This window comes from Andrographis paniculata, unplaced genomic scaffold (assembly GCF_009805555.1).
Source record: "Andrographis paniculata isolate CXL003 unplaced genomic scaffold, ASM980555v1 Contig72END, whole genome shotgun sequence".
NCBI lineage: Eukaryota > Viridiplantae > Streptophyta > Magnoliopsida > Lamiales > Acanthaceae > Andrographis > Andrographis paniculata.
In genome coordinates this window covers 1867-28257 of record NW_026137609.1, presented here as the reverse complement: position 1 = coordinate 28257, position 26391 = coordinate 1867, and the positions used below count along the sequence as shown (strand labels likewise).

The following is a 26391-nucleotide window of genomic DNA, read 5'->3' as shown; positions in this document are numbered from 1 at the left end:
GGATCGTGACGTGATAGGTGAACACGGTGTGCCTGAATCTGTGCTGCTGAGACGCCCAATTGAAGCACACCAATGGATCGTCCTGTTCGATTATCACATTGTGGAGATCCTCCGGGGTGAACCTAGGCAGCAGCTGAGATACACATTTTTGGAAAACTGTTTTGTCTAGAACAGGTTTTGCTGCCAATCTAGCTCTTCTGTTGATTCGCTTGCGCAGTGATCTCGAAATCGGACCGCTGTATATCCTTGTGGAAGTGGAATATAAGGAAACGCACGATCCTGTACTGGAGATCGGAGTTCCAGGGTTTTCAACGATGCGCGAACGGAGAATTGCTGGGGAAATGCAGGTAGGAGATGAAATTGAGCGATTTGGAGATGTAATTGAAAGGGGAATGTGAAAGTAATCGAAGAAATTGAAAATTGGTTCTTACTCTGTTGCAACCGATACCTGACTTGAGCGAACATGGTGGAACTTCGAATGTGAGCTTTCACGAACTGTATTTGACCCAAAATTTTCGACTAACGACTTACAAAACCTACAAGCAAAACTGGTGTTAGAGAATAAACTTGGCCATGTTTGTTTGTTGGTGCGATTTTCTGTGCACCCTAGCTACCGGAAAAACTTGGGCAAAGAGGTCTGAAACGGAAGCGCCGGCGACCGGAGACCACCGGTAGGAGAAGCAAAGAAAATGAAAAAATAGATGAGGAAAATGTTAAAACATACTCGATTTCCTAGTAAACGGAAGCACAATCAGAGGGAAATGAAGAAAGAGAGGGAAATTAAAAAAAGCCGCACCGGATACTCCAGCGGGCGGCGGCGGCGGCGCAACTTAGAAGAAAAGGAAAGAAAAAAGAGAAGAGGGGGAGAAAGTAAGGAAGAAAGAAAGAAAAACGAAGAAGAAAGACGGCGGAGGGCAAGGTGGGTGACGGCGGCGCGTGAATTGGATTGTTGGAGTGATTTGATTTGGTAACAATTTATCTATTTTTGTTTTTTAATAATTATTTAATATTATAAATATTTTTTAATTTACATAAATATAAAATGGAGAGTATTATATTATAAGCATATAAATAATTATGATTTATATATAAATAATAATATAAGAATTAGGCTGCCAGCTATACACAACACCCATCTGATGAAAAATCCTAAGGGTATCGTTCGTATGAACCGGTTGTGCGTACATCATTTCATTTTAAGAAAATAAATTTTTCGCCATTAAATCTTTTTTTTTTTTTTTGTTAGCAATGATATTAGTGACTATTAAAGATTGGTTGCGTTAGCTATGTGAATTTTAGAGACGAAATTTCGATTACAAATATGCTATTTTTTATATAGTATTTATATTAATATTTACAAATGTAACACAAAATTAAGAGCACATGCCATAATTTTCACTAATTAGAAATTTAATAGTAAATAATTAATATTTTATATATAAAATTCAAGCTTCTGATTTGAAGTATATATACTTTAGCGAAATAATTATTTTTTATATCCTTTAATAAAAAGTAATGAAAATATTTCTCTTTATTTAAATATAATTAACGTCATTATAATTGTCATTTTCTTAAATATTGGGCATCAATATACATTCCTGAAGTTATAAATTGTGTTAACTTAAATTTATTTCTCAAGCATAACGCTAATCGTGTCTAAAAATATATTGTAATTACATTTTTTTTAATTTACTTTTATAGTATTAATTATACTGTAAATTATAGTACTCCGACCGTCTCATTGAAAGGTTGTCATTTTTCATTTTGTCCGTCCCAAAATAAGGTTATCATTTCCTAATTTAGTAATTGTACTATCTACCTAACATAATATATATCCTTCCAACTTATGCTATATTACACAAATGTCATTACTTTTATATTACACAATACTAATAGGCGCATTTTCATTTTTTTTTCACTACAACTCATTATAATACTAATATTTAAAAATCTACATGCAAAAAGTAAACGGCAACCTTGCACTGGACGGAGGAAGTATATTCATTAAAAATATATATATCATATTTAATATTTTATATTTAAAATTTATTTTATTTAAAACACTCTCACTTAAATATCATTATATATTTATTTATATGGCAAAGCACCCAAATTGTGAATAATTCTCTATTGTTAACCATAGCCTTCAAAAGCCCATAAAGTTCAAAGCCATTAAACTATTAATGGATACGTTTGATTGTGGTTTCGTAACATTGATTTATTTACAAAATTTTTAAAATGAATAAAAATAAAAAAATTATTTTCAATAGTCAATTATAAAAGTTCAAAATATTTCAAAATACTGAGTGTGCTTGTTCGAATGATTTGCAAAGATTTATACTCCCTCAAACATTTCTTTTTTGATATATCTCAAACACTCTGGAATATTTCCAAAATAGGAAATAATTAATTATACTTAATATCTACACTACACTTTATCCCCTCACATCATCCAAATAAAAATAAAATAAAATATATATTTCTCTCTCCATCACATAACATAATTTCTAAATTATCATACTTAATAGTACTCACCTAAAAACCCGTGGCAAAAGTAGAAAATAGGGACAAATTATGTGGGACGAACGAAAATAGAAAATAAGGACAAATTATGTGGGACGGAGGGAGTATTTAAAAATCACATTAGTATGACAATATCAACTTATATCATATCAAATGATTATTCAAATTTAAATTTTAATTATTAAAAAAATTCAAACAAAAAAATCAAACCTGCAAATAAACATTGGTCTAGCATTTCTTTTCAAAAATACTTATCAAATGCCAATTTTTTATTTAAAATATCATATTCATTACCTATTTATATTATATCAAACATTTTTTTTATTCTATTTTCTTTTTTTTTTTTATTTTCATATTTCCTAATCAACTTAAAACTCCAAAATATTTTTCAAAACATATTTCTTAACGTAATTTTAATATAGAAAGCATTTAATATTATGACATATAAGCACCGTTTACTTGATTTCAAATTCTTTACTTTACTATTTTTTATAACTTTTTATAAATTATACTCCCTCCGTCTCAATACAATAGTCTTGTTTACCATTTTTGTCCGTCCCAAAACAATACTCTTATTTTCATAAATAACCATATCACCATAAAATTATCTATACTTTTTCATTTTTATTATACATTTGTCACTGATTTTTACACTAATACATTCGCAGGGCCAAAAAAGTCTTTTATCTATATTTTTTACTAACTATCAATATAGTATTAATATTCTTTAAATCTCGTGTCCAACCTAATTAAGACTATAGTTTTGGGACGGATGGAGTACTATTATTTACATACACTAAATATAAAATTCAAATTACTATTCATACCTAAAAAAAATTATAATAAAAACTCAAACAAACGCGTAATAGTTTGGTACTCAGACCAAAAAAATTATGATATAAACACACGTGTGTGTATATATATATCAACACTTTATATTATTAATTATAATATCAATAATAATAATAATAATAATAATAATAATAATAATAACAACAATAATAATAATAATAATAATTTGAAATCAGATGATTACTATAATTATTCATTTAAAATAGAATTATTCCTTTAAATAAATCTTACATATCTTTCTTGCGATTCATGGATTTGTTTGGTTTGTATTTCAACTTACTATATTTAATATTCGTTTGCATGATTTTAATAAAATATATTATTTATTTTTATAAAATATTATTTAAATTCAAATTCAAATAAAAAAATATATATTAAATCTTAATTTTATAATTCTGAATGTTGTGCAGTATCTTAAAACCTAAAGGTTTAGTAATTATTCCCAAGGAAGAAGACGAAAGTGGCCTACTCCCATGTTGCCCCAACTATTCTAGCACGTCCATTTTCAACAAGGTATATATTTTGGGTATAAAATATTTAGGATTTATTCTTTTTTCTTAAAACAAAATAATATTAAATAATTATTATTTTATATTATTTACAGAATTTTCTATCTAAAATAAAAAATTATAATATTATTTTAAACTATTTGACAAAACAAACATACTCTTAATTAAATTACATATCTCAGTTCACCAATAGAACAAGTTTAGTCATAATTCTTAAGTAGTATTAGTGAAAAAATCTAACAAATTTTAATATATGTACATACAACAATTATACATTATTAAAAAAATAAAATCAATAATTCAATTAAAAGAACTAAACATTTCATTTATTGTACTCCCTCCGTCTCATATCTATATATCCATTTGCTTTTTGCACAAAGTTTTAAAAATATTAGTTTTATATTAGGATAAAGTAGAAATAAAGATAAAAAGACTAAATTAACTATTGTATTACATAAAGGTAATGACATTTGTGTAATATATTGTAAATTGGAAGGGTATTTGTAATGTTAGGCAGATAATACAATTACTAAAAAAAAAGAAATAAATACTTTGTTACGGGACGGACAAAATAGAAAAATAGATAGATTGTTAAGAGACGGAGGAAGTATTACTGAATTATTTTTTTATTTATTTTTATATATAACACTTAAAACTAAACACAAACACTTTAATACTCAGATTTTTTAGATCTAACTGGTGAGACAGTTAAGATTTTTATTAAAAAATATGTAATTTAGTTTCTAAACAATATGAAAAATAAATTCAAAATATAAGTAAAGAACCTTTAATTGATGGGTTTTATTTTGTTACTATTTTGAATTCAAATCAATATTATTTATCAACATAATTTTTATTAAAAATATACTATTAATTTTTTAATAAAGTATAAAATATCACATCAAAATACTAACTGAAAAAAGAAAATGGCAGATCTAACACATTATTTCAAATAAAGTTAAAAAACACAACCAAACAAACCCAATGAATTGAAGTTAAATTTGTAGACCCTTTAATATGTTTATACAATTCAGGAGATATTACTTCATGAAGAAAATCGAAGCCGTCGCTACATTTCTTCATCGTACGTCTCACATTGTCCTAATAAATACAAGGCGGCAGATACAGTGTTGACCCTCGGAACACATCGCAAATGCGATTGCGACCGAGTCGAAGAGGATATTGTCGGGACGCTTAGAGAGAGCATTTCGTGGCAAATCGAGTCGATACCGTCGATAGCGACCCCATTGATGGACGGTTACGATCATCAACAAGATACGTGGATGTTAATTCGGGGGAACGATATTGTCGGAAAGCAAAGATTAGCCGTCGTAATAGCGAAGGCGGTATTCGGTTCTTCGGATTTTTTATTCTGTTTGGACCCGAAGAATAATTGCCCGTTTACGGTGTCTGAGAACTCGGCCGCGCTCGAAATGGCGTTGCGGAGCGTCGGAAAGCTCATCGTGTTGGTCGAAAATGTCGATTCGGCTGATCCCGGGTTTTTTAGGTTTCTCGCCGATATTTTGGAGGGGCGAAAGCGTCGTACGTGGACACGTGTTATATTTATATTGACAATATACGGCGACGGCGATTATGACACGTGGTGTAATAAGTTTGGGGATGACGATGTAGTATCGACTGTCATTTCGATGAAACTCATTGTCTATAAATCGAAATATTCAAATCCGAACCTTAAAAGAAAGATGAATCGAGATGACGCGGCAATTAGGCCGTGGAAGTGTCCGAGGAGGTGCGAAAAAATCGATGAAGTCGAGGTTGAGAAAAGTGTCGGCCTCGTCCTCGACCTCGACCTCGACCTCAATGTAATAGCTGACGTTGACAACATAGGCGACAACGAAAACTATAGTCCGATATCGAGCGATGTGACGTGCGAGCCGACGGTAACGGGACAACATAGTTCTCCGTTAGCGTTCCTTAAAACCATCGAAACTCGGATCTTTTTCGACAGGTTCGACGATGATCGCAAGCGGGCAAAGCGAGCGTTGCGATCGAAATTCGAATGTGCTTGCGGCGACAAGGCGGTTTTCTTGGATGTCGAGGAGGCGGTGGTGGACGTGGTTTTCCGGTGGTCGGAAATGTGGGGCGGCGGTGGCGGCGTGGTGGAGGAATGGATAGAGGAGGTCTTGGGGAGGAGCTTAGGTATGGTTAGGAATATAGTATGAAATGAGTGAAATAAAATATTTGGTAAAGCATCTAAATTAGTTGTAAGATTAATAATTTGGTAGGTGGTATCTAAATCAATTAAATTAAGTAATATACTAATACATGAATTATGATAATTAATTAACATCCAATCATAGAGCTTAATAGATAAATAAATATATGTATCATAACAAACACAATAAAATTTGTTAGGTGATTTAGCAATTAATCAATAATCAATATTAACAAACTCTACAATTATACAATTCATTTTTGTAGGAGGGTGTTTTTCTCAAATTATTATTATTATTATTATTATTATTATTATTATTAGATTATTTATTTATTTATAATCATCAAGATTTTTTTAATTTTTTTTTTTAAAAATGAGTATTAATTTTGCATCATATTCAAACATAGAAGGGGTGTATTTGATTTTAGTATTTAATTTGACATTTAATTTAAATATTATTTTAATATGATATTTTGTGAGTCAAAATAATACCCCGTCGCTAAATATGTTCTTAAATATTTGATCATGAATTTTAATAAAAATAATAATAATGGTTACTTTTTGCTTTCTACACTAAAAATGTACACAAATACAAAAAAATAATATATTTGTAACAGAATTCCGTCCCTAAAGTTCACATAGCTAACATAATTTCATTCTTAATTCTGTCTCTAATGTCATTAGTAGCGGAAAAAGTAGATTCAGAGACAAAAAAAAATTATTATAGAAATGATTTTTTCTTTTAGTGAATGTGTTTTTTTACCAATTTTTTTTTAAGTAACAACTTTAAAAGGAAAGTGAACATAAATTTATGTCATTACTTTTATATTACACAATACGAATAGGCGCATTTTCATTTTTTTCACTCCAACTCATTATAATATTAATATTTAAAAATCTACATGCAAAAAGTAAACGACAATCTTGCACTAGGACGGAGGGAGTATATTCTTTAAAAAAAAATATATCATATTTAATATTTTATATTTAAAATTTATTTTATTTAAAACACTCTCACTTAAATATCCTTATATATTTATTTATATGGCAAAGGGCCCAAACTGGCCGGTGAATAATTCTCTATGGTTAACCAAAACCTTCAAAAGCCATAAAGTTCAAAGCCATTAAACTATTAATGCATACGTTTGATTGTGATTTCATAACATTCATTTATTTACAAAATATTTAAAATTAATAAAAATAAAAAAATTTATAATTTTTTTATAATTTTCAATAGTCAATTATAAAAGTTCAAAATATTTCAAAATATTGGGTGTGTTTGTTCGAAGGATTTGCAAAGATTTATACTCCATCCGTCTCAAGCACCCTGCAACATTTCTTTTTTGATATATCCTAAACACTCTGCAATATTTCTAAAATAGGAAATAATTAATTATATTTAATCTCTATACTACACTTTATCCCCTCACATCATCCAAATAAAAAAGGGCTGATTTCGGGCATGATTTTCTCCACCTCACAGCAAAAGGACCGTTTTGCCCACAAGAGCATAAAATAAATCAGGAAAAAATAATTGCTCACTTGTTGGGCTTCATTTGTCCATTCAATTGTAGTGCTGCATAATTCTATATCTCTATGCAATTTAAATATATAATTAAGATTGTTGAAAATATCCAAAATGCAATATTCGATCCCAATTAAATTGAAATTAAAAATTTATTTTCGAATTGAATATTTGCCGAATTTATTAAGGTGTGTTTGTTTGGGGATTGAATTTTAAATACACTATTCATTCTATTTTTTTCCCCCCAAAAAATCAAATCAAACATCTATTTTTTATTTTTTATATTATACTTAAAAATCAATTTTATATTCAAAACACCACGTCAACACCTATTTATATCTCATCATACAACTATTCAAGTTCAAAATTTTTACTATTCAAATCTCAACTCAAAATGCAAACCCCCAAACTATTTGTATAAGTTTTTTAAGATTTTAATATATATTACTTCGATTTTTATTTTTTAAAAATATCAGAAATATTAAATACAAAATTTAATTGTGAATAATAATAATAATAATAATTGGGTGTATTTATGTTTGTTTCTGTTTGTCTGTAGAATTATTAAATTTATTTTATGTTAATAATTAGTGGTGACTTAAGGTTTGTATAATTCTTGTTATTTTGCTGGAAATAGTATTAAATTTATTTTTATGTTCATAATTAGTGGTTAATTAAGGTTTGTACAATCTTGTTATTTTATTGGAAATTGAGAAATAAAATAAAATAAAAATAATGATTTTAACTTTGGTTTGAAGATGATGTTTAGTCAAGTGCCACACGTGTGCTGTTCCACCCCACCCCACCCCACCCCATGTGCTTCAGATTTTTGTCCCCATAGGCTACCAATACCGATACCGATACCTATACCACACTCAATTTAATTATTTATATTGTATACATATGTTAGTATTTTTGTAAAATAAAATTAAAAATTCAAACAAAAATAAATACTATTTTCATCCGGAGCCTCATTTATTTTTTACGTGTTAATATTTGAATATTAAATATTATATAAAAATATAGTATAAATTAAGAAAAAATTGCAAATATACTTCAATTAGTGTCTTGTAATACTAATATAATTGTTACGTACAAATAATAATAATAATAATAATAATAATAATAATAATGGTAGCAGGATCTTAAAAACGGATGATCGGCCGATACGGAGGTCGGACAGGACAAGGTCGGGCACGGAGATCGGATGTGCTAAGGTCGGGCAAAGAAGAAGTATCGGCAAACGCGGAGGTCTGTCAAGAGAATAGTCTGTTGAACCAGTTGTCCATCTAAGGAGACAAGACAAACAGAGCCGGTCGGTTGGTCAGTGGTCGGTTGGGCCGGTCGGATGGTCAGTGGTCGGTTGGCCCGCGGTCGGACCAAATGAGGTCGGACGGAGGACGGCTGGTACGGAGGTCGGTCGAAAGAGGAAGTCGGGCGAAGAATGACAGCTGATACGGCGGTCGGTCGAAAGAGGAAGTCGGGCGAAAAAGGACAATTATTACGCAGGTCGGACGAAAAAGAATGAGACGGATAAAAATAAATAGTTTTATTTATTTAAAATTTTATTATTCATATTTTAATAAATATTAATTAATTTTTCGCTATTTTTACTTATTTATTTTATCATATTTATCAATTTTTAATAAAACTTTTTATAATACTCAGGGTATGTTTGTTTTGTGTTTTGTGTTTTGTGTTTTTTTTTTTTTTTTTGTATTTTTGTTCGAGGGTGTGTTTTGTGTTCTATTCTTAAAATATTTTTTTTTTCACCATCCGCCTCACTTTCTCCCTTTACCACATCAACGTTGATGACATTCTATTTTATTTTATACCTACAACAAAGATACTTATTCTAATTTTTAATTAATTTTTATTTTTATACTCCCTCCGTCCTGCGAAATTAGTCGCGTTTCTCTTTGGCGCGGAGTTTAAGAAAAAATAGTTTATATAGTTAAGTAGTGTGATTAGTTAATATAATATATGTAATAAAATGTTATTTTAACTATTTTTATTTGATGAAATATTGAAATAAAAGTTGAAATATTTTTATTATTTGATATAAATTTAATGTTTTATTTATTGAATTGTTTTATTTTTTTTAAAAAATATTATTATATTGATTGTAAATTATGCGATTAGATAAAAAAAAATAATTAGAATAATTATTTGATTTGACGTAAATATTTACCAAAAATTCAATAAATGTTAACATATAGCTTAGTATTCAAAGGCTACTACAATTAATACTACTACCAATAGCAGAGCAAATCAAACTAAATTTCAAATTTTGAATAAAAATAACTATTTGATTTGATGTAAATATATATATTGAAATAATATTTTGAATATAAAATTAAATTTTATTATAATATAATAAATGAAAGTATATATATTTGATTTAATACTTTTTTGTTTTAGTAAAACATTTTAAGAATCGAAAACTAAAATAAATCTCACAAATAAACACACCCTTAATATTAATAATTAATTTTAATTTACGAAATAGTATACGGGCTTTATAGAATAACCATTTTAATAATTGCATTAATGAAAGACGTACTTAATCACTTGTTACGTATCAAAAACCTACCAAATTTTATTCCAAAATTTTTCTGATAATTAAGTTAGTGTTTATTTGTCACATATATTTTTTTATTTTATGTTATTATAACAAATAAAAAAATTATTTTATTATATTTTATATTTATTTTAGTTATTTTAAACTTTTAAAAACTTCATAGATATTTTTTTCTCTCTCTCTGAATAAAATTCTTGGTGCCAGCAACCGATAATACAAACATTTGTAATAAACTAATAAAAATGATTAAAAAAGAAAAAAAAAAACTAAGAATGTTTTTTTAGTACACATGAGTCTATTTATTTATTAGTTATTATTATTTTTTTATATTTGTTAGAGTTTCGATTGTTTCATATTAGAATCTTTTTCACTTTGTTTGCAATATGACGTTTTTGTAAAAGTACTTTAAAATTTTTTCTTTTGATATTAGTGATAATTTTTTTTTTTTTGATATTAGTAATAAAATTTAGCTGATTCCAGCTAGGAACTCATCGCCGATGCGCACTTCATTCCCTCGACAATGGTCGGAGAAATCGGTAGCGACAATAATTATTTTTACTAATATATTTCTTAATTACTTACTAATTATATCATAACTAAAACTTCGTGCCTAAGCTAAAATGGACAGATTAGTTGGGACGGAGGGGGTATTTTTTTTTTACACTACTTTAAACTTAAAATACAAAATTAATACACCAGAAAAATAAATTTTAAATTATTAATCTATTTAAAATATCATTAGTAATATAATAAAATTAATGATTATAAATAAATATATGTAATTTCAGCAGTATATTCAAATAAAATATTATATTTTTATAGAAGCAATAAAATATAATTTAAATATAAAAATATATATACATATAATATTAAAAAAAGAAATTATTTTAATTTTTATTAGATTAGATAGGAGGAGGGTATTATATATGGTAATGTTTTAAATTAAGTAAGTAGCCGTTAAGCATAATGATTTTGATTTTAATTTTAATTTAATATACACATAATATTTAAAAAAAAGAAATTATTATAATTTTAATATATACATAATATTAAAATGTGAAATTATATATGGTAACTTTTTATATTAGGTAAGTAGCCGTTAAGCATAATAATTTTGATTTTAATTTTAATATACACATAATATTAAAAAAAATTATTTTAATTTTAATATACACATAATATTAAAATGTGAAATTATATATGTTAACTTTTTATATTAGGTAAGTAGCCGTTAAGTACAATGGTTTTGAATTTGAATTTGAATTTGATTTTAATTTTAATATACACATAATATTAAAATGTAATATTATATATGGTAAGTGTTTTATATTAGGTAAGTAGCCGTTAAGTATAATGATTTTGAATTTGAATTTGATTTTAATTTTAATATACACATAATATTAAAATATAAAATTATATACGGTAAGTGTTTTATATTAGGTAAGTAGCCGTTAAGTATAATGATTTTGAATTTGAATTTGATTTTAATTTTAATATACACATAATATTAAAATATAAAATTATATATGGTAAGTGGTTTATTTTAGGTAAGTAGCCGTTAAAACATACATTATAAATATTCTTGATTTTTATTTTGTATACATTATTATAAGTTTTTGGGGGTGCAATACAAATGCAATGGGGGGGTACGAGCAGGGCAGGGCAGGGGCAGGGGGGTTCTTGGTTTTGTGACAGGAAATTAGGAATTAGGAATTAGGAATTAGGAATTAGGAAGAGGTGTGCTTACACGAGGGAGGGCGATCCATTTAAGGAAGAGGTCAAGTGCAGTGCTTAGGAGGGCGCTCCATTTAAGGGAGAGGTCAAGTGCAGTGCTTCGATCTCGATCGATCGATCGATGCAATAGCAGCAAAGCAAGGGCAGGGGCAGGTGGAATTCCGAAGGTTTTGTGAAGAGGGTTCTGCAGAATTTCGGGGATCCAGCTGACACTTGTCGACAAGTAAGTACTGCTCTAGTGGTAATGTAATTTTGGTGAAGTCTTCAATATTTACAAGGGTTTAGAGCCTTTTTTGCTGCTATATTCATCGGTAAAATACAAATTAATTGTTGCTTTATTTTAAGTGCTTTTTCAATCTTGAAACTTTTCTTGGAAAATTTTAGAATCCAATCTTGGAACTTTTCTTGGAAAATTTTAGAATCCAATCTTGGGAACTTTGGCACTTTTCTTGGAAAATTTTAGAATCCAATCTTGGAACTTTTCTTGGAAAATTTTGGAATCCAATCTTGGAACTTTGGCACTTTTCTTGGAAAATTTTAGAATTCAATCTTAGAACTTTTCTTGGTTATGATGTACCTAATAATGAATGCTTTTGGATTTGACTCTTCACTTAAGCATGTGATTTGTTAGTTATTCTGGATCGATGATGTTGTGTGCTTATTTTGTAGGAGACACAAGAGACCCTTCTACCCCCATATGTACATGTCTTCCCAAAGAAGAGACTGTCCAAGAAGCTGCTGAAACACGTCAATAAAAATGGTGGGAAGATCCTAACGGACAGCAGCACCCAAGGCGATGGCGATGGCATTTCCTCCTCGACTAGAGATTCTAATTCGGGAGGGAGCGGCCGCATGATCGGACTACCGACCATACATAATAGGGAGTAGTTCTTCATTTTTCTTTAACATTTATGCATTGCATTGATGTTATCATATTGCATATAGAGTTAGAATTATTTTTACGTCCCGGGACTTGCATACATTAACTTTGTTTCTAAATTTTATACTAACACATTTTTTTAGTGTTTTTTATTTTGTAGGTAAAGCTTATCGGGAGATTTGAGGAAGCGAAAAGATCCGTCGATCTCGATTTCAAATACAAGGTAAGTGATTTTAATATTATTTTGTTGTTTCCTATACATATATACTAATATCTATTTTAAATCTTTATAGATGCATACGAGAGGAGTGGCCGGATGATCGGACGACCGTAGGGAGTAATTCGTCCCTTCAATTTTACATTTATGCATTTAATTTAATTTAGAATTATGCATATAGAAATAGATTTACTTTTACGTCCGTCCCGGGACATGCATGCATTAATTTTGTTTCTATATTTTATACTAACTTATTTTTAAGTGTTTTTAATTTGTAGGTAAAGCTTATGTGGAGACGAGGGAGTGGCCGGATGATCGGACGACCGTAGAGAGTATTTCGTCCCTTTCTTTTTACATTTATGCATTTAATTTAATTTAACATTATGCATATAGGAATAGATTTATTTTTACGTCCGTCCCGGGACATGCATGCATTAATTTTGTTTCTATATTTTATACTAACTTATTTTTAAGTGTTTTTAATTTGTAGGTAAAGCTTATGTGGAGACGAGGGAGTGGCCGGATGATCGGACGACCGTAGAGAGTATTTCGTCCCTTTCTTTTTACATTTATGCATTTAATTTAATTTAGCATTATGCATGTAGAAATAGATTTATTTTTACGTCAGTCCCGGGACATGCATACATTAATTTTGTTTCTATATTTTATACTAACTTATTTTTAAGTGTTTTTAATTTGTAGGAAAAGCTTATCGGGAGACGAGGGGATCCGCAAAGATCATTCGATTTCAATTTCAAATCCAAGGTAAGTGATTTTAATATTATTTTATGGTTTCCTATACATATATATACTAATATCTATTTTAAATATTTTTAGATGCATACGAGAGGGAGTGGCTGGATGATCGGACGACCGGATACATCATAGGGAGTTATTCGTCCCCTTCTTTTTACATTTATGCATTTAATTTATTTTAGCATTATGCATATAGAAATAGATTTATTTTTACGTCAGTCCCGGGACATGCATGCATTAATTTTGTTTCTATATTTTATACTAACTTATTTTTAAGTGTTTTTAATTTGTAGGTAAAGCTTATGTGGAGACGAGGGAGTGGCCGGATGATCGGACGACCGTAGAGAGTATTTCGTCCCTTTCCTTTTACATTTATGCATTTAATTTAATTTAGCATTATGCATATAGAAATAGATTTACTTTTACGTCCGTCCCGGGACATGCATGCATTAATTTTGTTTCTATATTTTATACTAACTTATTTTTAAGTGTTTTTAATTTGTAGGTAAAGCTTATGTGGAGACGAGGGAGTGGCCGGATGATCGGACGACCGTAGAGAGTATTTCGTCCCTTTCTTTTTACATTTATGCATTTAATTTAATTTAGCATTATGCATATAGAAATAGATTTATTTTTACGTCCGTCCCGGGACATGCATGCATTAATTTTGTTTCTATATTTTATACTAACTTATTTTTAAGTGTTTTTAATTTGTAGGTAAAGCTTATGTGGAGACGAGGGAGTGGCCGGATGATCGGACGACCGTAGGGAGTATTTCGTCCCTTTCTTTTTACATTTATGCATTTAATTTAATTTAGCATTATGCATATAGGAATAGATTTATTTTTACGTCAGTCCCGGGACATGCATGCATTAATTTTGTTTCTATATTTTATACTAACTTATTTTTAAGTGTTTTTAATTTGTAGGTAAAGCTTATGTGGAGACGAGGGAGTGGCCGGATGATCGGACGACCGTAGAGAGTATTTCGTCCCTTTCTTTTTACATTTATGCATTTAATTTAATTTAGCATTATGCATATAGAAATAGATTTAGTTTTACGTCAGTCCCGGGACATGCATACATTAATTTTGTTTCTATATTTTATACTAACTTATTTTTAAGTGTTTTTAATTTGTAGGAAAAGCTTATCGGGAGACGAGGGGATCCGCAAAGATCATTCGATTTCGATTTCAAATCCAAGGTAAGTGATTTTAATATTATTTTATGGTTTCCTATACATATATATACTAATATCTATTTTAAATATTTTTAGATGCATACGAGAGGGAGTGGCTGGATGATCGGACGACCGGATACATCATATGGAGTTATTCGTCCCCTTCTTTTTACATTTATGCATTTAATTTATTTTAGCATTATGCATATAAAAATAGATTTATTTTTACGTCAGTCCCGGGACATGCATGCATTAATTTTGTTTCTATATTTTATACTAACTTATTTTTAAGTGTTTTTAATTTGTAGGTAAAGCTTATGTGGAGACGAGGGAGTGGCCGGATGATCGGACGACCGTAGAGAGTATTTCGTCCCTTTCTTTTTACATTTATGCATTTAATTTAATTTAGCATTATGCATATAGAAATAGATTTATTTTTACGTCCGTCCCGGGACATGCATGCATTAATTTTGTTTCTATATTTTATACTAACTTATTTTTAAGTGTTTTTAATTTGTAGGTAAAGCTTATGTGGAGACGAGGGAGTGGCCGGATGATCGGACGACCGTAGGGAGTATTTCGTCCCTTTCTTTTTACATTTATGCATTTAATTTAATTTAGCATTATGCATATAGGAATAGATTTATTTTTACGTCAGTCCCGGGACATGCATGCATTAATTTTGTTTCTATATTTTATACTAACTTATTTTTAAGTGTTTTTAATTTGTAGGTAAAGCTTATGTGGAGACGAGGGAGTGGCCGGATGATCGGACGACCGTAGAGAGTATTTCGTCCCTTTCTTTTTACATTTATGCATTTAATTTAATTTAGCATTATGCATATAGAAATAGATTTAGTTTTACGTCAGTCCCGGGACATGCATGCATTAATTTTGTTTCTATATTTTATACTAACTTATTTTTAAGTGTTTTTAATTTGTAGGAAAAGCTTATCGGGAGACGAGGGGATCCGCAAAGATCATTCGATTTCGATTTCAAATCCAAGGTAAGTGATTTTAATATTATTTTATGGTTTCCTATACATATATATACTAATATCTATTTTAAATATTTTTAGATGCATACGAGAGGGAGTGGCTGGATGATCGGACGACCGGATACATCATATGGAGTTATTCGTCCCCTTCTTTTTACATTTATGCATTTAATTTATTTTAGCATTATGCATATAAAATAGATTTATTTTTACGTCAGTCCCGGGACATGCATGCATTAATTTTGTTTCTATATTTTATACTAACTTATTTTTAAGTGTTTTTAATTTGTAGGTAAAGCTTATGTGGAGACGAGGGAGTGGCCGGATGATCGGACGACCGTAGAGAGTATTTCGTCCCTTTCTTTTTACATTTATGCATTTAATTTAATTTAGCATTATGCATATAGAAATAGATTTACTTTTACGTCCGTCCCGGGACATGCATGCATTAATTTTGTTTCTATATTTTATACTAACTTATTTTTAAGTGTTTTTAATTTGTAGGAAAAGCTTATCTGGAGACGAGGGGATCCGCAAAGATCATTCGATCTCGATTTCAAATCCAAGGTAAGTGATTTTAATATTATTTTATGGTTTCCTATACATATATATACTAATATCTATTTTAAATATTTTTAGATGCATACGAGAGGGAGTGGCCGGATGATCGGACGACCGGATACATCATAGGGAGTTATTCGTCCCCTTCTTTTTACATTTATGCATTTAATTTATTTTAGCATTATGCATATAGAAATAGATTTATTTTTACGTCAGTCCCGGGACATGCATGCATTAATTTTGTTTCTATATTTTATACTAACTTATTTTTAAGTGTTTTTAATTTGTAGGTAAAGCTTATGTGGAGACGAGGGAGTGGCCGGATGATCGGACGACCGTAGAGAGTATTTCGTCCCTTTCCTTTTACATTTATGCATTTAATTTAATTTAGCATTATGCATATAGAAATAGATTTACTTTTACGTCCGTCCCGGGACATGCATGCATTAATTTTGTTTCTATATTTTATACTAACTTATTTTTAAGTGTTTTTAATTTGTAGGTAAAGCTTATGTGGAGACGAGGGAGTGGCCGGATGATCGGACGACCGTAGAGAGTATTTCGTCCCTTTCTTTTTACATTTATGCATTTAATTTAATTTAGCATTATGCATATAGAAATAGATTTATTTTTACGTCAGTCCCGGGACATGCATGCATTAATTTTGTTTCTATATTTTATACTAACTTATTTTTAAGTGTTTTTAATTTGTAGGTAAAGCTTATGTGGAGACGAGGGAGTGGCCGGATGATCGGACGACCGTAGGGAGTATTTCGTCCCTTTCTTTTTACATTTATGCATTTAATTTAATTTAGCATTATGCATATAGGAATAGATTTATTTTTACGTCAGTCCCGGGACATGCATGCATTAATTTTGTTTCTATATTTTATACTAACTTATTTTTAAGTGTTTTTAATTTGTAGGTAAAGCTTATGTGGAGACGAGGGAGTGGCCGGATGATCGGACGACCGTAGAGAGTATTTCGTCCCTTTCTTTTTACATTTATGCATTTAATTTAATTTAGCATTATGCATATAGAAATAGATTTATTTTTACGTCAGTCCCGGGACATGCATACATTAATTTTGTTTCTATATTTTATACTAACTTATTTTTAAGTGTTTTTAATTTGTAGGAAAAGCTTATCGGGAGACGAGGGGATCCGCAAAGATCATTCGATTTCGATTTCAAATCCAAGGTAAGTGATTTTAATATTATTTTATGGTTTCCTATACATATATATACTAATATCTATTTTAAATATTTTTAGATGCATACGAGAGGGAGTGGCTGGTTGATCGGACGACCGGATACATCATATGGAGTTATTCGTCCCCTTCTTTTTACATTTATGCATTTAATTTATTTTAGCATTATGCATATAGAAATAGATTTATTTTTACGTCAGTCCCGGGACATGCATGCATTAATTTTGTTTCTATATTTTATACTAACTTATTTTTAAGTGTTTTAAATTTGTAGGTAAAGCTTATGTGGAGACGAGGGAGTGGCCGGATGATCGGACGACCGTAGAGAGTATTTCGTCCCTTTCTTTTTACATTTATGCATTTAATTTAATTTAGCATTATGCATATAGAAATAGATTTACTTTTACGTCCGTCCCGGGACATGCATGCATTAATTTTGTTTCTATATTTTATACTAACTTATTTTTAAGTGTTTTTAATTTGTAGGAAAAGCTTATCTGGAGACGAGGGGATCCGCAAAGATCATTCGATCTCGATTTCAAATCCAAGGTAAGTGATTTTAATATTATTTTATGGTTTCCTATACATATATATACTAATATCTATTTTAAATATTTTTAGATGCATACGAGAGGGAGTGGCCGGATGATCGGACGACCGGATACATCATAGGGAGTTATTCGTCCCCTTCTTTTTACATTTATGCATTTAATTTATTTTAGCATTATGCATATAGAAATAGATTTTTTTTTAAGTCCCGGGACATGCATGCATTAATTTTTTTTCTATATTTTATACTAACTTATTTTTTTTAGTGTTTTTAGTTTGTAGGTAAAGCTTGTGGGGAGATTAGAGGAAGCGCAAAGATCTTTCGATCTCGATTTCAAAACCAAGGTAAGTGATTTTAATGTAATTTTGTTGTTTCTTATGTATATATAAACTAATATCTATTTTAAATCTTTTTAGATGCATACGGGAGGGAGTGGCCGGATGATCGGACGACCGAATACATCATAGGGAGTAATTCGTCCCCTTCTTTTTACATTTATGCATTTAATTTATTTTAGCATTATACATATAGAAATAGATTTATTTATAAGTCCTGGGACATGCATGCATTAATTTTGTTTTTATATTTTATACTAACTTATTTTTTTAGTGTTCTTAGTTTGTAGGTAAAGCTTATGGGAAGATTAGAGGAAGCGCAAATATCCTTCGATCTCGATTTCAAATCCAAGGTAAGTGATTTTAATATTATTTTGTTGTTTCCTATGCATATATATACTAATATCCATTTTAAATCTTTTTAGATGCATACGAGAAGAAGTGGCCGGACGATAGGACGACCGAATACACCATAGGGAGTAATTCGTCCCCTTCTTTTTACATTTATGCATTTAATTTATTTTAGCATTATGCATATAGAAATAGATTTATTTTTAAGTCCCGGGACATGCATGCATTAATTTTGTTTCTATATTTTATACTAACTTATTTTTTTTAGTGTTTTTAGTTTGTAGGTAAAGCTTATGGGGAGATTAGAGGAAGCGCAAAGATCCTTCGATCTCGATTTGAAATCTAAGGTAAGTGATTTTAATATTAGTTTATGGTTTCCTAAACATATATATACTAATATTATTTTTAAATCTTTTTAGATGCATACGAGAGGGAGTGGCCTGATGATCGGACGGACCGAATACATCATAGGGAGTAATTTGTCCCCTTCTTTTTATATTTATGCATTTAATTTATTTTAGCATTATGCATCTAGAAATAGATTTATTTTTAAGTCCCGGGACATGCATGCATTAATTTTGTTTTTATATTTTTTACTAACTTATTCTTTTAGTGTTCTTAGTTTGTAGGTAAAGCTTATGGGGAGATTAGAGGAAGCACAAAGATCCTTCGATCTTGATTTCAAATCCAAGGTAAGTGATTTTAATATTATTTTATTGTTTCCTATGCATATATATACTAATATCTATTTTAAATCTTTTTAGATGCATACGAGAGGGAGTGGCCGGATGATCGGATGACCGAATACATCATAGGGAGTAATTCGTCCCCTTCGTTTTACATTTATGCATTTAATTTATTTTACCATTATGCATATAGAAATAGATGTATTTTTAAGTCCCGGGACATGCATGCATTAATTTTGTTTCTTTATTTTATACTAACTTATTTTTTTAGTGTTTTTAGTTTGTAGGTAAAGCTTATGCGGAGATTCAAGGAAGCGCAAGGAAACTTCGATCTCGATTTCAAATCCAAGGTAAATGATTTTAATATTATTTTTTTGTTTCCTATGCATATATATATACTAATATCTATTTTAAATCTTTTTAGATGCATACGAGAGGGACTAGCCGGATGATCGGACGACCGAATACACCATAGGGAGTAATTCGTCCCCTTCTTTTTACATTTATGCATTTAATTTATTTTAGCATTATGCATATAGAAATAGATTTATTTTTAAGTCCCGGGACATGCATGCATTAATTTTGTTTCTATATTTTATACTAACTTATTTTTTTAGTGTTCTTAGTTTGTAGGTAAAGCTTATGGGGAGATTAGAGAAAGCGCAAAGATCTTTCGATTTCGATTTCAAATCCAAGGTAAGTGATTTTTATATTATTTTGTTGTTTCCTATGCATATATATACTAATATCTATTTTAAATCCTTTTAGATGTATACGAGAGAGAGTGGCTGGATGATCGGACGACCGAATACATCATAGGGAGTAATTTGTCCCCTTCTTTTTACATTTATGCATTTAATTTATTTTTAAGTCACGGGACAGGCATGATTTAATTTTGTTTCTATATTTTATACTAACTTTTTTTTAGTGTTTTTAGTTTGTAGGTAAAGCTTATGGGGAGATTCGAGAAAGCGGAAAGATCTTTCAATCTCGATTTCAAATCCAAGGTAAGTGATTTTAATATTATTATGTTGTTTCCTATGAATATATACTAATATCTATTTTAAATCTTTTTAGATGCATACGAGAGGGAGTGGCCGGATGATCGGATGACCGAATACATCATAGGGAGTAATTCGTCCCCTTATTTTTACATTTATGCATTTAATTTATTTTACCATTATGCATATAAAAATAGATTTATTTTTAAGTCCCGGGACATGCATGCATTAATTTTGTTTCTATATTTTATACTAACTTATTTTTTTAGTGTTTTTAGTTTGTAGGTAAAGCTTATGGGGAGATTCGAGGAAGCGCCAAGATCGTTCGATCTCGATTTCAAATCCAAGGTAAGTGATTTTAATATTATTTTGTTGTTTCCTATGCATATATATACTAATATCTATTTTAAATCTTTTTAGATACATACGAGAGGGAGTGGCCGGATGATCGGACGACCGAATACATCATAGGGAGTAATTCGTCCCCTTCTTTTTACATTTATGCATTTAATTTATTTTTAAGTCCCGGGACATGCATGCATTAATTTTGTTTCTATATTTTATACTAACTTATTTTTTTAGTGTTTTTAGTTTGTAGGTAAAGCTTATGGGGAGATTCGAGGAAGCGGAAAGATTCTTCGATCTCGATTTCAAATCCAAGGTAAGTGATTTTAATATTATTTTATTGTTTCCTATGCATATATATACTAATATTTATTTTAAATCTTTTTAGATGCATACGAGACGGAGTGGCCGGATGATCGGACGACCGAATACATAATATGGAGTATTTCGTTCTTTTTCTTTTACATTTATGTTTTGCATTTATTATAGCATCTTGCATATAGTAATAGAATCATATTTACGTCCCGGGACTTGCATGCATTAATTTTTTTTAAAATTTTTAATTATCAAATAACATATTTTTTTCCTAATTATATCAATTTAGACTAATATAACTTATTTTCTAATAAAAAAAATACAAAACTTAATTAAAACTTAATATTTAAAATGTGGGCTGGCCTGGCCCGGTATAATTTGAAACCGGGCCATGCCTTGTTTTGGGTTTTCAAGCCCAATCCAAAATCAGGCCGGTCCTTTCGGGCTTGAATTTTAAAACAACCCGAGAGAAACCAAAAAAATATTACTCTTTCCCTAGCAAAAAATGCACTGATTTTTTGCGTGTCGGAATGAGTAATATCAGCCTGAAATTGCCACACTTTTTTTACTAAATATGATGTCAACTTTCTCAAATTATGGAAGCAACATACCTTAAAATTTGAATCCACCGATATGCTGAAGCCTTTTCCTTTATATCCGTTGATATGTTGAAGTCTTTTCCAACAATCCATTTGTATCGAATTGCAATGGTGCTGCACTAGAGAAGCCATTTCCCAATGCTTCCACATATACCTACTGGAAGTAAGAGATTAAGTAAAAAAATAAAAATCATGATTACACTGGTCTTTTATATAACTGTTATTATGAAATTTCCAAAGCATTATTATTACAAAATACAGTTTATCAAATTCTTTAAACTAAGACTATTTAATACCAACTCACAAACAATCTATTCATATCATCTTTAATGTGCCAACATAGCATAATTCATGGGAAAGAAACAAATGCCCGTTAGAAAATTATTAAGCACAACATTACAACTATTTTGATCGTTATAAATAAAATTTGACCCCTCTGCCTTACGAAAATATGTTCAACAATTAGTGGACAACAAATTAATATTCACACATATACATACACATGAATACTGGAATTTTAAAATTGTAATTATATTGCAAGCCTATATAGGTAGTGCTCATATTCAACTAGAATGTTGCTACTTGTAGTACAAATGGCAACTGTTCTTGTGGCTTTTATGTTCAAATCAATGATCAAAAACTGTCAACCGCTCTGTAAATATGGGCTCAACTGTATATAATAATTATTATAATAACATATACAAATTAAGATAGGTATTACCTTATACATAAGATATGTGTGTCCTTTATAAATTTTTCATTCATTCTACGTAAACACTCAACAAATTCACTATTTAATAGTACTCAAACTAGGACACACGTGAGTATTCTGTTAGTAATAACTCGTAAGCAATTCCTTACAAGAAAATTCAATAAATAATTCTATAAGTAAATTACTCATGACATCAATCACGAAATTTCATCCTTGACTAATTTGCACACATAATTATAGTTATTTTACAATTTCTTACTAAACTATGCACAATAACTTGACTATGTTTCTAACTTTCTATAAACTAATGGATATATAGGATCAAGCAAAAACCGTGGCATGATAAATTGACATTTTAAGGTGCAGAAATTTGAAAAATTACACCACATGAAGTGAAAGAATCGACCTTTGATGCAATTAACTATATATTTCAACTTTATAAAAATGTAGTGCACCTAGTAAAACATAAATTTATCAATCGAAAATAAATGCTATCTTCTTCATTTAACATGATGGAAATTACAAAACCGAAGCATATTTGATGCCTACATGTAGATTTCCAAGTTGCAAATGGTGAATGATTAGAATACGATAGACACCATATTAGCACATTGCAATAGCTTAATCCACTAAAGTTTTAAGAATCTCATTATTATATAAACTTCATTCAATCTACTTTCTTGCTTAGGAACATAATCTTATATTATATATCTCAAATGGGGGTAGAAAATAAAAATTTCACAAAAAAAAAAGTTAAAATACTTACAATTACATCCATAAAAGGAATAAAATAGAATTGATGGCATATGATGTACTTCTGACTTCAAATTTTCTATCGGTATCTGCACCCATACAAGATTAAACAAACATGATTCAGTAGTTAGTAACTGTAATGAATGTCATGAGATCATATCATTTATACGAGGGGTTGAAGTGGAAGAGAAATCAACTAAACTCGCCAAAACGGTTCAAACCGCCAGTTACGGTTTGTCAAAATATCAAATCGAAACCGAACCTTCCAAATAACGGTTTTGGTTACGGTTTGACGGTTTCGATTACGATTTATAAACCGCCGGTTTCAATTTAAAAACCGTCGATTACAGTTTGAACCGCCGGTTTATATATATTCATTTTTAATATTTTCCTTTTTTATTTTCTATTTTTCTAAATTTGAATTTAATTTAAAATTTATTAAGTTTGATATCAATTTTATTCAGATATATTTATTATTTATTTATTATGTAAAAATCATATATATAAATAAATAATTAAATTATTACATTATAAAAATAATTAAAATAATAAATATAGTAAATAATTAAATTAAATTTTAAATAAAAAAAGAACATAAAAATAAATGTAAAAATATTGATATGATAAAAAATTACAAAACTTAAATATATATAATAGTATTATTTTTTAATATTATTAATAACTATTGATATTTATTAAGATTAATATTATTTTTATATTTAGAAAAGTTTAATATATATATATATAAAAAATTAATCATAATTATAATATCATTATTATTAATATACACAATTTACCCTAAATTCCTAATCAATAATACATTTACACATACTATATCATCATCGACAGCAGACGGCAGCCGCGCCAACAGGTTTTCCTTTTCTTTTCTTTTCGGTCTTCCTGTTCCCTCCTCCCTCTTTCCTCTTTTTTTTCTTCTTCTTTGCCTAGCCTCCCTGTGAGTGGTGAGAGATTTTTTTAAAAAAAAATAATATAAACCGCGGGTTCAAACCGTTACGATTTGGAAAATTCACAAACCGAAACCGAACCGTGGGATGACAATTTCGGTTCGGTTTGTGCCGGATTTCGATTTGAACCGTAACCGTCGGTTCAAAAATCGGCAAACCGAAGGTTCGAAACCGAATGGGCAAGTCTAAAATCAACCTTATTCCATTCTAAATCAAAAAAGATCTCTGGACATATATTAGTGATAATTAACCATGAATTGGTCTAACAAATTTACAAAACAATATCTATCATGCAGAAATTTCGTAAATTTAATTAAAATTCCACATTGTTAGGTATATGGCAGTAATCTCTAAATAAAAGAACCACGAAGAATAAAATAAATTTTAAACAAACCTTTCGACGAAACTTAACAAAGCAAGTTGAAATATTAAAATTGCAACACCTGATTGTGAATAATAGCTTAAATCAATTGGCACTTAGAGAACATAGAATTTCACTTCCTTCGTACATAATTTAAACAATATTTTACAGAGCAACACATTATTCACAAATCCCTATATACTACTTTCATAATAGGTATGCAATATGTGTTTCTTAAAAAGTTCACTACCAGCGGACTAATGTTTCAAATATATGTTTTCATGAATTCAAACATCAAGTATAACTTTCATCATAAATAGGCCGTTTGAAATAAACCACTAAAACATTGGTCTTTGCATGAAAATAACAAACAAAGTGGCATGAAACGATATTTCTAGAAGTTCCCTAACAAACATATCATATTATCCTTCTTATGCATGCATCTGCATTATCAACGTCAAGAGGCTAAACAACAGCAAACATTTGAAGAGTAACGGAAATTAACCAACTTCACCAACAGTTAAGACTCATGACTACTCACTTGAACTATTAGTAGTACTACTATAGCTCTTTCTTTATTATAAATTGTAAGCATGGCAAAGAGATTAAGGAAACTTCACCTTCTTCTTCGGTAGATGCCATAAGCAATAGTAGCAGCTGAAGTGATGCTCAATATAATAACCACAATCCAGGTGGCATCTTTTTTTTATTTAACTTTAACTGTATCAAGTCCACTTGGTGGGTTGTGGCTATCAAATAAGGCCACACTTGATTTGCCAATAGTAGTACCCATTTGGCCCCTGATTTAATTAATAATGCATATAATTTGTAAGATAAGAAGGGGAGGAGAAGAGAACATATATATTCAGAGAGAATTGCTAAACCTCCAAAGCTTCTCAACGATTTCACCCTTTAGGATATGTTCCTCAACTAATTCAAGAACATCCTTAGCCGTGATGTATCCACACCTGCGTGATTAGAGTAAAAAAAAATAGTTATTTATGATCAATCCTCGCAGAATAACATACCACAAATGTATGTTTCTATAATTACAGACCATGAACACATATTATGGTGCATCAAATATCTAACATAAATCCATCAAACTTATACATATATACTGTAATTAAAATTAAGCGAAATATTCTCTGCAGAAGGATAATAAAATATAGCAAGCCATAAAATCTTGGTCTCACCAATTGGCAATTGCAATCAATCTTTTCCTCAAAATTAAGACCGGAAATAATCACATTGCCTACAAAGCTTCTTGTTTCCTCGTATGTGTGAATAGTCAATCCCCTAAAGATGAAAGATCTATGCAACTCAAATTCAAGCAAAAACACAAATTCAAAGTTCTATTGAATCAGTCACGATTACTCCAAGAATATGAATCCAATTTCACTCACACAAATGTTGCCAATTCAACATCATATTTAGAAACGTATTTGAAATCTTTGGGAGCAAAAATTGAAATAAAACAATCTTGCTCAAGATGTCCATTGTCAAGATTGTTTTCCATAGAAATGCAAGAAGAATTGGTGCACATAAGGCACAGCCAACAGCATATACCTTAGACCAGGAACAGTGAGTCGCCTTGGAACTGTTAATGGCAAGTGCATTAGAGAACATAGCTTCAAAAATGAAAACAATGGCCGATGTGCTTCCGTATCTTCCTCATTCCATCTCCACAGATTCTTGTCTCCGTCATATTGCCA

The 26391-nt window shown here is 29.7% G+C and overlaps 1 protein-coding gene and 1 long non-coding RNA gene across 4 annotated transcripts in view; both read right to left on the bottom strand.

Moving 5' to 3' along the window:
- Window positions 1-26391, bottom strand: part of LOC127265354 (uncharacterized) — a 31581-nt gene that overhangs the window by 4003 nt on the left and 1187 nt on the right. The window lies entirely within an intron of this gene.
- Window positions 185-26391, bottom strand: LOC127265355 (uncharacterized). Of its 3 annotated transcripts, XR_007841942.1 has the most exons (8): window positions 26246-26391; window positions 25561-25644; window positions 25297-25476; window positions 24183-24303; window positions 23364-23439; window positions 21898-22042; window positions 449-536; window positions 185-333 (listed from the first exon to the last, which is right to left on the bottom strand). It is a non-coding gene; the product is annotated as an uncharacterized LOC127265355 (long non-coding RNA). The 3 variants fall into 3 exon arrangements; XR_007841944.1 differs by lacking the exons at window positions 185-333; window positions 449-536 and adding an exon at window positions 8435-8449; XR_007841943.1 differs by lacking the exons at window positions 185-333; window positions 449-536 and adding an exon at window positions 9022-9036.